Raw genomic sequence first — 12,438 nt, forward strand, 5'->3', positions numbered from 1 at the left:
ATGTAGAAGCACGGTGGCTAGGAAAAACTTCCTAGAAAGGCAGGAACCTAGGAAGAAACCTAGAGAGGAACCAGGCTCTGAGGGGTGGCCAGTCCTCTTCTGGCTGTGCCGGGTGGAGATTATAACAGTACATGGCCAAGATGTTCAAACGTTCATAGATGACCATCAGGATCAAATAATAATAATTGTATTCCTTCTCGCATCTATGCGCTCTCCTCCTCTCACCTTTTCCCTTTGCTTGTGGACTTCAATGCACAACACCTCAGCTACCACAGCCTACATCGTTGTCACCATAGCTAATAGAACTAATGTGTTACTAAACCCGCAACAATCATACAGTAACGTTAGAGTGTACAGTTAGTAAGCCGTTGCCCTGGTGGCAATAAATGAGTAAAACCAAAAACTTACCTTGGAAGAATTCCAGTGCTGTGTTGGATAGTCATAGCCAGCTAGCTAACATAGCATCCCTCTGTTTAAGCAGGGTGTTTAAGTAGGCTAAGCTAGCTAGCTGCATTTGCTAGCTAAGTAAGTGAAACTGAACGTTTCTCTCCCTCTCTCTCTCTTGCTTCTTCATTTTGGAAGAAATGAATTTGTATAAAACTGTTCAACTAATGTATTTCTCTCTCTTTGAGTCAACTACTCACCACAATTATGCACTGCAGTGCTAGCTAGCCGTAGCTGATGCTTTCAGTACTAGATGCATTCTCTGATCCTTTGATTGGGTGGACAATATGTCAGTTCATGCTGCAAGAGCTCTGATAGGTTGGAGGTCATTCTCCAGAAGTTGTCATAATGACTGTGTAAGTCTATGGAAGGGGGTGAGAACCATGATTCTTTTAGGTTTTGTATTGAAGTCAATGTACCCAGAGGAGGACGGAAGCTAACTGTCCTCTGGTTACACCATGGTGCTACCCTACAGAGTGCTGCTGAGGCTACGGTAGACCTTAATTGAAAAACAGTGTGTTTTAATCAATTATTTAGTGGCATGTGAATATATTTATTATAGTTTTATCTAAAAATTATAACTTTTGAAATGTTTTACTATTTTTATTTTTATGAAATTCACTGAGCAGGATGGTCCTCCCCTTCCTCCTCTGAGGAGCCTCCACTAGTCTAGTCAGTGGACACACCATTCCTTACATGTCAAACATTAATCAATAATGAAAAGAATGTTGTTGTTAGTAAATCATTAGACGCCACTTTGACTTTTAGGGAAACGGGTACAACCAGTGATGTCTATAAAGCCTGAATGACTGACGAGGCACTGTATTGAAGCCATTGCGATGCCATCTTGGTACTCCTCCTCCATTGTAAAAAAAGATTTTGTAAGCTATAGAAATGCATTTATTTATGTCTACATTCATTTTTGACATGTTTATTATATTACAGACACCAAAGAATATATAAACATGTATGTGTATATATATATATATATATATATATATATATATATATATATATATATATATACATATTCTTTCAAGTATTGTTTTTTTAGTACTAATGTTACTGTCTCCACTACAATTGCAAAATACTTAAATAGATGTCATTTTATCCTTTAAACACTTAATTGAAATACTGTAGAATTCCATTAATTCCTATGGAGGACTGCTCCTTCTGGGGAGAACCAATATGGCCGACCGGTGGCTTCAAAGCCTCTCAATGGCCAATACATAGCATCAGCAATCCAGGGTTTATAAACATGGTTGGGTGCGACTGTGGTGTCTGAGGTAATAGGATATTACCAAATTCTCTAAGCACAATAGGTGTTTGTGCACAAGCACACAATTGGATTGTTTGTCTTCATATGTGTGCCACCGTGCATATGATGAATATTGTATTCATTCATACCCACCTAAATTAATGTTTACCACATTTGGCTGTAAGACAGCAGGATGGATGGGTCTACAGTACACATTGTGCTTCTGATGCTGTTGCTGCTTCCAACAGTTAGGGAAAAGAGGGAAAGGAAAGTTATTGACATATAATTGATGAAGTTTATTTCCAAAACGCTATATCCATTTTAAAATGATGAACTTGGATTAGCTAACACAACGTGCCGTTGGAACACAGGAGTGATAGTTGCTGATAATGGACCTCTGTAAGCCTATGTAGATATTCCATAAAAAATCTGCCATTTCCAGCTACAATAGTCATTTACAACATTAACAATGTCTACACTGTATTTCTGATCAATTTTATGTTATTTTAATGGATATAAAATCTTATTTTCTTTCAAAGACAAGGACATTTCCAGGTGACAAAAAATATTGAACGGTAGTGTAAAGATTCAGACCGTTTACTCAGTACTTTGTTGAAGCATTTTTGGCAGCGATTACAACCTTGATTCTTCTTGGGTGTGATGTTACAAGCTTGGCACACCTGTATTTGGGGAGTTTCTCCCCTTCTTCTCTGCAGATCCTATCAAGCTCTGTCAGATTAAATGGGGAGCGTCACTGCACAGCTACTTTCAGGTCTCTCCAGAGATGTTCAATCAGGTTGAAGTCCGGGCTCTGGCTGGGCCACTCAAGGACATTCAGAGACTTGTCCCAAAGTCACTCCTGGGTTGTCCTGACTCCTGTGTTGTCCTGTTGGAAGGTGAAACTTCGCCCCAGTCTGAGGTCCTGAGTGCTCTGGAGCAGGTTTTCATCAAGGATCTCTCTGTACGTTGCTCCATTCATCTTTTCCTCAATCCTGACTAGTCTCCCAGTCCCTGCCACTGAAAAACATCGCCACAGCATGATGCTACCACCCCCATGCTTCAATGTAGGGATGCTGCCAGGTTTCCTCCAGACGTGACGTGTTCAATCTTGGTTTCATCAGACCAGAGAATCTTGCTTCTCATGATCTGAGAGTTTTTAGGTGCCTTTTGGCAAACTCCAACAGGGCTGTCATGTGACTTTTACTGAGGAGTGGCTTCCATCTGGCCACTCTACCATAAAGGCCTGATTGGTTGAGTGCTGCAGAGATGGTTGTCCTTCTGGAAGATTATCTTATCTCCACAGAGGAACTCTGGAACTCCTTCAGCGTGATCATCGGGTTCTTGGTCACTTCCCTGACCAAGGCCATTCTCCCCCAATAGCTCCATTTGGCCAGGTGGCCAGCTCAGGGAAGAGTCTTGGTGGTTCCAAAATTCTTCCATTTAAGAATGACGGAGGCCACTGTGTTCTTGGGGACCTTCAATGCTGCAGACATTTTTTTTATGTCCTTTCCCAGATCTGTGCCTTTACACAATCCTGTCTCTGAGTTCTACGGACAATTCATTCGACCTCATGGCTTGGTTTTTGCTCTGATATGCATTGTCAACTGTGGGACCTTATATAAACAGATGTGGGACTTTCCAAATCATGTCCAATCAATTGAATTTACCACAGGTGGACTCCAGTCAAGTTGTAGAAACAGGATGTACCGGAGCACAATTTCGCGTCTCATAGCAATGGGTCTGAATACTTATGTAAATAATGTATTTCTGTTCCTTATTTTTAATACATTTGCAAACATTTCTAAAACCCTGTTTTCGTCTTTTTCATTATGGGGTATTGTGTGTAGATTGATGAGGAAAAATATTTTTTCAATCCATTTCAGAATAAGGATCGTGACTTTTAACTGCTACCATTATTCCTTGTTTTCTAAAGTGTTCACCCCTCCAAAGCCAGTCACACAAGAGCTAACCACAGGAGAAAGTACTACTACACCTTCACCATCTAATACAGTAGACAGTAGTACTACACCTTCACCATCAGAAGACAATAGGACTACAACTTCACCATCTAATACAGTAGACAGTAGTACTACACCTTCACCATCAGAAGACAATAGGACTACAACTTCACCATCTAATGCAGTAGACAGTAGTACTACACCTTCACCATCTAATACAGTAGACAGCAGTACTACACCTTCACCATCAGAAGACAATAGGACTACAACTTCACCATCTAATGCAGTAGACAGTAGTACTACACCTTCACCATCTAATACAGTAGACAGCAGAACTACACCTTCACCATCAGTAGACAGCAGTATTTTATCTTCACCATCTAATTCAGTAGACAGCAGTACTACAACTTCACCATCTAATTCAGTAGACAATAGTACTACAACTTCACCATCTAATTCAGTAGACAGTAGTACTACAACTTCACCATCTAATTCAGTAGACAATAGTACTACAACTTCACCATTTAATTCAGTAGACAATAGTACTACAACTTCACCATCTAATACAGTAGACAATAGTACTACAACTTCACCATCTAATTCAGTAGACAGCCGTACTACACCTTCACCATCTATTTCAGTAGACAGTAGTACTACACCTTCACCATCAGTAGACAATAGTACTACAGTTTCACCATCTAATACAGTAGACAGTAGTACTACACCTACACCATCTAATACAGTAGACAGTAGTACTACACCTTCACCATCAGTAGACAATAGTACTACAGTTTCACCATCTAATACAGTAGACAGCAGAACTACACCTTCACCATCTAATACAGTAGACAGCAGAACTACACCTTCACTATCTAATACTGTAGACAGTAGTACTACACCATCACTATCAGTAGACAATAGTACTACAGTTTCACCATCTAATACAGTAGACAGCAGTACTACACCTTTACCATCTAACACAGCAGGCAGGACTGCTAAACTTTCAGAATCTAAAACAGGAGACAGCAATACTCCACCTTCACCAGAAGATGCTAGCACAATAACAGCAGTCACAACGTCCACTCCTCTTGGTGACTGTATGATGATATACAGGTATTCTATCCTGCAGAAAGAAACAATGTATACTGAACAAAAAAATAAGCACAGCATGTAAAGCATTGGTCTCATGTTTCATGAGCTGAAATAAAAGATCCCAGAAAATGTCCTTATGCACAAAAAGCTTATTTCTCTAAAATGTTGTGCACAAATTTATTTACATCCATGTTAAGTGAGAATTTCTCCGCGGCCAAAATAATCCATTCACTTGACAGGTGTGGAATATAAAAAAATATGATTAAACAGAACAATCATTACACAGGTGCACCTTGTGTTGGGGGCAATAAAAGGCCACTCTAAAATGGGAAGTTTTGTCACACAACACCATGCCACAGATGTCTCAAGTTTTGAGGCAGCTTGCATTTGGCATGCTGACTGCAGGAATGTCCACCAGAACTATTGCCGGAGAACTGAATGTTAATTTCTCTACCATAAGCCACCTCCAACGTCGTTTTAGAGAATTTGGCAGTACGTCCAACCGGCTTCACAACCACAGACCATGTGTAACCACGCCAGCCCAGGACCTCCACATCTGGCTTCTTCACCTGCGGGATCGTCTGAGACCAGCTACCAGCTGATGAAACTGTGGGTTTGCACAACCTAATAATTTCTGCACAAACTGTCAGAAACCGTCTCAGGGAAGCTTGTCTGCATGCTCGTTGTCCTCATGAGACAAATGGTGGGCACACCACATACAGACTGGTTTTCTGATCCACACCCAAACTTTTTTTTTTGAAGGTATCTCATGTTGCGTTTATATTTTTGTTCAGTGTAGTTTACCATTTTATCCAGGATAATCACCTGTTTCGAAAAAGAATGGCACATCAGTAAATAGTGCTCACTTATTAATATCCCTTTTCACTTTTTAAAACAGACAACAAAACGAGTCAAACACAGGAGGAAGCAATACTACACCTTCACCGCTAGAGGGTAGCACCGTCGCAAAAGTCACAGCCTCCACTGCTCTGGGTGAGTATCTGAACTGTCAATCACACCTCTAATCACACCTATCCCCTAGTTGTATGGACCAAGAATGAATGCAGCAAATTACAAATTGTTTATCATATACAAGGATTATTTCAGAACTTGGATCAACATGGACTCTTCAAGCAGCACATACCGCCCCTGCTGTGTCTAACCCGGTACGTACCATTACCAGTCCAGCAGTCAAGTCATTTTGATCACACAACTGACACAACACCACCAGTCATAACCCTGTTCCACAATATGCACACCACAACCATTGTCTCCAGGGACACAACCGCGATAGACCATAAGAACATCATAACCTCTTACAAAGGTAGGCTATAGTCCCTACTGCCAAGTTGCTCAAGAAGGAAATTATGGATTTTGTATAGGCCATACTTTACAGTCCAGTATGGGTAGGATCATCATCTTAAAACTGATCATATGAAATTGTGATCTTTTTTTCTCACAGATACCAAAACTCTGATCGGCCATTTGAGGGTCTCTATTGTTTCAGCTGGGGAGAGAAGTGAGGAGGAGATCATTGAGGCATTGCACAATGTAAGTGAAACTTACAATCATCAACTCTGACACGGCTTCATTATTCAATAAAACATTAGAAATCCCTACATAACCAGCATGAACCATAAATAGGCTATATTAAATCAACCTGCTGAGACTCCAGGAAGGAGAGGCTTTATTTTTCACGAGATTTTGCTCTTCCTCTCCTCCTAGCTTGCAGCCCAGGTCCAAGCCTTTCTACAGAGGGAGTACTGTAAAGACTGCACACTCAGGATTAGAAACATCAGATGGACATGAGACCAACATTTGATCCAAACCATTAACCCAAACAATCTTACGAGGTCCCTGGCACTATCCCTCATCGTATAACCCTAATACAGACTAGGGTTCCAGGAGGGTTCTTCAGCTGTCCCCATAGGTTCCAGGTAGAACCCTTTTTGCTTCCAGGTAGAACCCTTTTTGCTTCCAGGTAGAACTCCTTTGGGTTCCATGTAGAAACCTCTGTGGAAAGTGTTCTACATGGAACCCAAAAGAGCTCTACCTGTAATCAAATAGGTTCTACCTGGAACCAAAAAATTGTTCTTCAAAGGGTTCTCCTATGAGGACAGCAGAAGAACACTTTTAGGTTCTAGATAGCACCGTTTTTTCTAAGAGTGTAGCCTGGGCCCCACAGATATACCTACCTCTGAATCTCCACAATGCCAGGTCACACTTTTAAGCCATTTTGATTTTGGTTCCGGCTATATCTTTTTCAGACTAATGAAACATATGGCCTATTAATTTGAAATATTTCTATTTAACCTTATTTAACCAGGTTGGCCAGACATTTGCGAGTGTAGGCTTATGATGCTGTTTGGGAATTTGTCAAAACGAGGCAGTAGAACATTTTCTTCTTTCCAACAGAAGCACAGTAAAATAAGCTTTCCTCTGTGTTCAACACCGTTTCATAAGTGGCTACAAAACAAAGTTATTTAGTGCAATTTGTGCAACAAATGCATTGTTTACAAAATACACATATAATGTTTTCATTTTTAGGTTAAACCATTTGTGCAGTTTTGAACGAATTCAGATGTGTACACGCAAAAAGAAAGAACAATATCAGCCAGAGCAGCGTGATTTTATCCTTCCGCTACACATCATTTTCTCGTAGGCGTAGCCAACATTTTTTATGCTTTTACACGTGTTCCAAACTTCAGATAGGACAACAGGCGCTGATGTGAGAAAGCAGGAGCAGTAGGAGCACAGCGCAAAAAAATCTAATTATGAGAGAAGAGGAAGGAGATTCCACCGCCCCGGGGACCGCGTTGTCTTTTAGAGCTACACCCGCTCTGTCCGTTAGATCCAATTAGGGCAGTGCAGGCACGATCTGACCCAGGATGCTGCTCCTTCTGACCCGGGAAATTCTGTTGTCCTCAAGGCCTACTCTCACCGCCTTTGACCAAGCTGTTAAAAGGTATCGACAGTCATAGGTTAGGTATACCCAGCTATTCTCAGCCACAATAGCCTTGGTTACCCCACTGAAGACACCGAACTAGGCTACAAACACTGCCGATTAATTGCAAAACACATAGCTTACATTTGCCACTTCATAAACTGGAATTTGTTTACTTTCTCTGTGTACCAACGCATGCAAAATATCTGACCATGCTTAATGGGGAGAACATAATACGAGTGGAAGTGGAATCTGCACGAGCGCATTTAGGGATTGTTGACCTTTTGAGTCCGTTACTTTGACGAGCTGGCTCGATGCGCGGCCACTATCACAAGCGGGCAGAGCGCGTGAGTTTGATTTGCCTCGAAAGCCACGGTGATATGAGCCTCGTCTCGTGGCACGGATTCGGGAGGGAGTGTTAAAGGTAGAACAGAACGATACGTTGTTCGTCGTCGTAGTCGTCCCTCTCAATCCCGGTTGTTTATTTCAAAGCATCGTTGTAGCAGTGCGTGGTGCAAATGTTAAGCGTATGTTCTCATTGCGCACATCTCCACAATCCTGCTAGATGCAATTTATGTTAGTTCTCTTGACTGATTCTAAGGGTTCGCCTTTCGCCATCTCGGTTTGTAAACTCAGCTCATGTAGGGTCACTGAGGGGTTGAAATCAGACCAACCCTTTAGCTCTGAACACACAGTTTTAGCTTGCTGCTCCCAATGGACCCCTTCCCAAGGCAATGGCATAGGAATGCCACTCAGACCATGGCTCTGAGTAGGAGCATATAACTTTGGGCTTGATTATGGTTAACTTGTATTTATTTGTAATTTTTTTAGACCAGTCAATGCTTAGACCAAGGTCTCTTTTCGAGATGAGCCCTGTGTAGCACCACAATACACATTAAAATACAATAAACACATGAAACTACACATTCGAATACATATTAAATTACATGTTATTATACACAACAACACAGTAAAAAAGGTCCCTTAGCAACCATCTGAAATTCCCTAGAGGCACCAATTCCTAAATGTTTAAAGTGCATTGTAGATCATTCAACACATAAAGTGCAACCAAAAAAGAGCAGATCTACCCAACTCAGTGTAGATCAAACGGATCTCCAGAGTCAGTCATCCCTGAGCCCTGGTCCGTAGGCCTTACAGTAGGTTATAAGGTAAGGTATGGCAAACGTTTATGCAAGACAAAAAGAGTGCAATGTATCAATCTACAAGACTACAAGGAGGGCCAGCCCACATTCTGATACAAAAAGCAATGATGCGCACTGAACCTATCGCACGCAATAAAGTGCAATGCGCTATGATAAACTGCACCCAATGACTTCAATATAGTGCCTTCTGCATTCATATAGACGATATTGCCATATTCAATAACCGGAATGAATGTTGACTGAATGATTAGTTTTCTGCTATTTAAAGACAGACGGGACCAGTTCCTAGAAGAAGCCTATTTTATTTCTTCATTTATTAACTAATTAATCAACATGCTTTTTGAAAGATAGCTTTTCAACAATCCAGATGATATTTATAGGGGCACCATCCAAATTACATATGCATAAATCATTAGATATGTGATGTGGAAATTAACATACACTTGTTTTTAACTGTATTAAGTACCAATTTCAGTTCAACAAATGCTTGGCAGATTGAAGCTCTGACAGAGCCTGGTCAGCTGTGTGGGCAAAAGCACACCACAGTGTCATCTGCATACAGGGGATTCTTTTTTTCAATTTTTTCATGTAAATAGTAAAAAGAACCGGACCAAGAATCGATCCCTGTGGGACACCCTTTGTTATGTCCAGAAAATCTGATTTAACACCATCAGTAAATACACACTGTGTTCTGTCCTTTAAATAATTTTCAAACCAGCTACATGCAGCCTGGTCCAGGCCAATTGATGAAAGCCTCTAAATTAGTAATGAGTGATCCACAGTGTCGAAGGCTTTAGACAGGTCAATAAAAAGGTCTGCACAATGTTTATTTTTATCCAAACAATTAAGAACATAATTTAAAACCAAAGAAGTAGCAGAGATAGTACTATAACCTGGTCTGAAACCTGACTGGTGTACATTTAGAATACATTTTGAAGTTAAAAGGATCTAAGTTGAGTATTTACCAAGGATTCTCACATTTTTGTTGGCAAGAGAGTTAGGAAATGGGGTGATAGTTATTTGGGTCACAAGGGTCACCACCTTTGTGAAGGGGGAGTATATTGGCTGCCTTCCAGACCCTGGGGATGGTACCAGAAATAATTGTAAGGTAAACATTTGTGTTAAAGATTCTGCAATCCGAGGAGGATCAAGCTGCAGCAAGAAAGGATCAAGCAAATCAGCCCAAGTGGATCTTGGACAAGGCATCTAGCACATGACAAGAAGAAAGTTGTGAAATTAAAAAATGTTTCACTGATGTTGACGGAACTTCCATTGAGCCAACTATAGGCTGGGAGAGTGGGTCAGTTAAACCACAATTTCTTTCAAAGAAAACAAAAAAAATCCCTACAATGGATAAATGTGTACAGTATTTTGGCTTATGGCCACATCCATAACCAAAAGCAACATTTGCGGGGAATAGTGATATTTAGAGAACATGATGCCACAAGAGTTGATTTCACATACTGTATATAGCCACCATTCACCCTTTTTTCACTCTGTCACATTTGAAGATATTGTAATCAGCCATGTCAATGTCCTTATCCAGAATCAAGCCATTTACCCAAGTCTCTGTGAGAACCGAAATATCCGGGCTCCTGTCATGCAAGAAGTTCCATCTTTGACATCAAACTCTGTACGTTGATATGTAACAACCCAAGTCCTCTATGTGATTTGTAAACAGCATGGGTATCTATATTATTTATGGTAGTTGATATAATAGCACTGGACAAGCTTACCACAGTGGCCTCCTCAATTGGGCAAACAGTAACAGAGCTAACTGTGGAATTGAACTTGATGGTCACAAGATTATTAGTGAAAATGCCCCTGGAAATCTGTAGCAGTATGATGATAACGCTGTGAAATAGTGGGAACGGGGAAAGTTAACTGAGCAGGGGTTGGGCTGTTTTTAAGTCAATGCTATGACAAGCCTATGACATACACTACATGACCTAAAGTATGTAGACACCTTCTTGTCCAACATCTCATTACAAAATTCATGGGCATTAATATGGAGTTGGTCCCCCCCTTTGCTGCTATAACAGCCTCCACTCTTCTGGGAAGGCTTTCCACTAGATGTTGGAACATTGCTGCAGGGACTTGCTTCCATTCAGCCACAAGAGCATTAGTGAGGTCGAGCACTGATGTTGGGCGATTAGGCCTGGCTCGCAGTCTGCGTTCCAACTCATTCAAAAGGTGTTTGATCGGGTTGAGGTTAGGGCTCTGTGCAGGCCAGTCAAGTTCTTCCACACCAATCTCAACAAATCATTTCTGTATGGACCTTGCTTTGTGAATGGTGGCATTGTCATGCTGAAACAGGAAAGGGCCTTCTTCAAACTTTTGCCACGAAGTTGGAAGCACAGAATCGTCTAGAATGTCATTGTTTTCTGTAGCATTAAGATTTCCCTTCACTGGAACTAAGGGGCCTAGCCTGAACCATGAAAAACAACCCAAGATCATTATTCCTCCTCCACCAAACTTTACAGTTGGCACTATGCAGTCGTGGCAGGTAGCGTTCTCCTGGCGTCCACCAAACCCAGATTTGTCCGTCTGACTGCCAGATGGTGGAGCGTGATTCATCACTCCAGAGGACGCGTTTCAACTGCTCCAGAGTCCAATGGTGGCAAGTTTTACACCACTCCAGCCGATGCTTGGCATTGCGCATGGTGATCTTAGGCTTGTGTGTGGCTGCTCGGCCATGGAAACCCTTTTTATGAAGCTCCTTTCGAACAGTTATTCTGCTAACGTTGCTTCCAGAGGCATTTGGAACTCAGTAGTGAGTGTTGCAACCGAGGACAGACGATTTTTACACGCTTCAGCACTCAGCGGTACCGTTCTGTGAACTTGTGTGGCCTACCACTTCGCAGCTGAGCCGTTGTTGCTCCTAGACATTTCCTCTTCACAATAACAGCACTTACAGTTGACGGGGCAGCTCTAGCAGGGCACAAATCTGATTAAGTGACTTGTTGGAAAGGTGGCATCCTATGACGGTGCCACGTTGAAAGTCACTGAGCTCTTCAGTAAGGCCCTTCTACTGACAATGTTTGTCTATGGAGATTGCATGGCGGTGTGCTCGATTTTATACACCTGTCAGCAACGAGTGTGGCTGAAATAGCAGATCCCACTCATTTGAAGGGGTGTCCACATACTTTTGTATGTATAGTGTAAGTTACCTATATGATTTGTTTACTTTAGTTTATTAGGATCTCCATTAGCTACTGCACATGCAGCAGCTACTTTTCTTGGGCTCCACAGAAAACGTACAAATACATGACAAAATACAGTACAGCAATAGACAAGAACAATATAAGATATTACTTAACATTCAAAATAAAATAAGAGTTATATATAGGACTGAATTCCAAGAGACAACAAAAATACTATTTGCACGCTATTCATAGCTACATATTCATATTTGTATATACAGTACAGTTGAATTAGATCTTTAGAAAAAGGAAAGGCGCTGTGATACAATATATTTTTTGTATCAGTGTTTAAAAGATGAACTTTCTTTAAAACCTCCAGGGCTCTATTTTAACAAACGTAACACAATGATAAATCTAAGAGCAGTCGGTAGCGCTA

This window comes from Salmo trutta, chromosome 21 (assembly GCF_901001165.1).
Source record: "Salmo trutta chromosome 21, fSalTru1.1, whole genome shotgun sequence".
Classification (NCBI taxonomy): Eukaryota; Metazoa; Chordata; class Actinopteri; order Salmoniformes; family Salmonidae; genus Salmo; species Salmo trutta.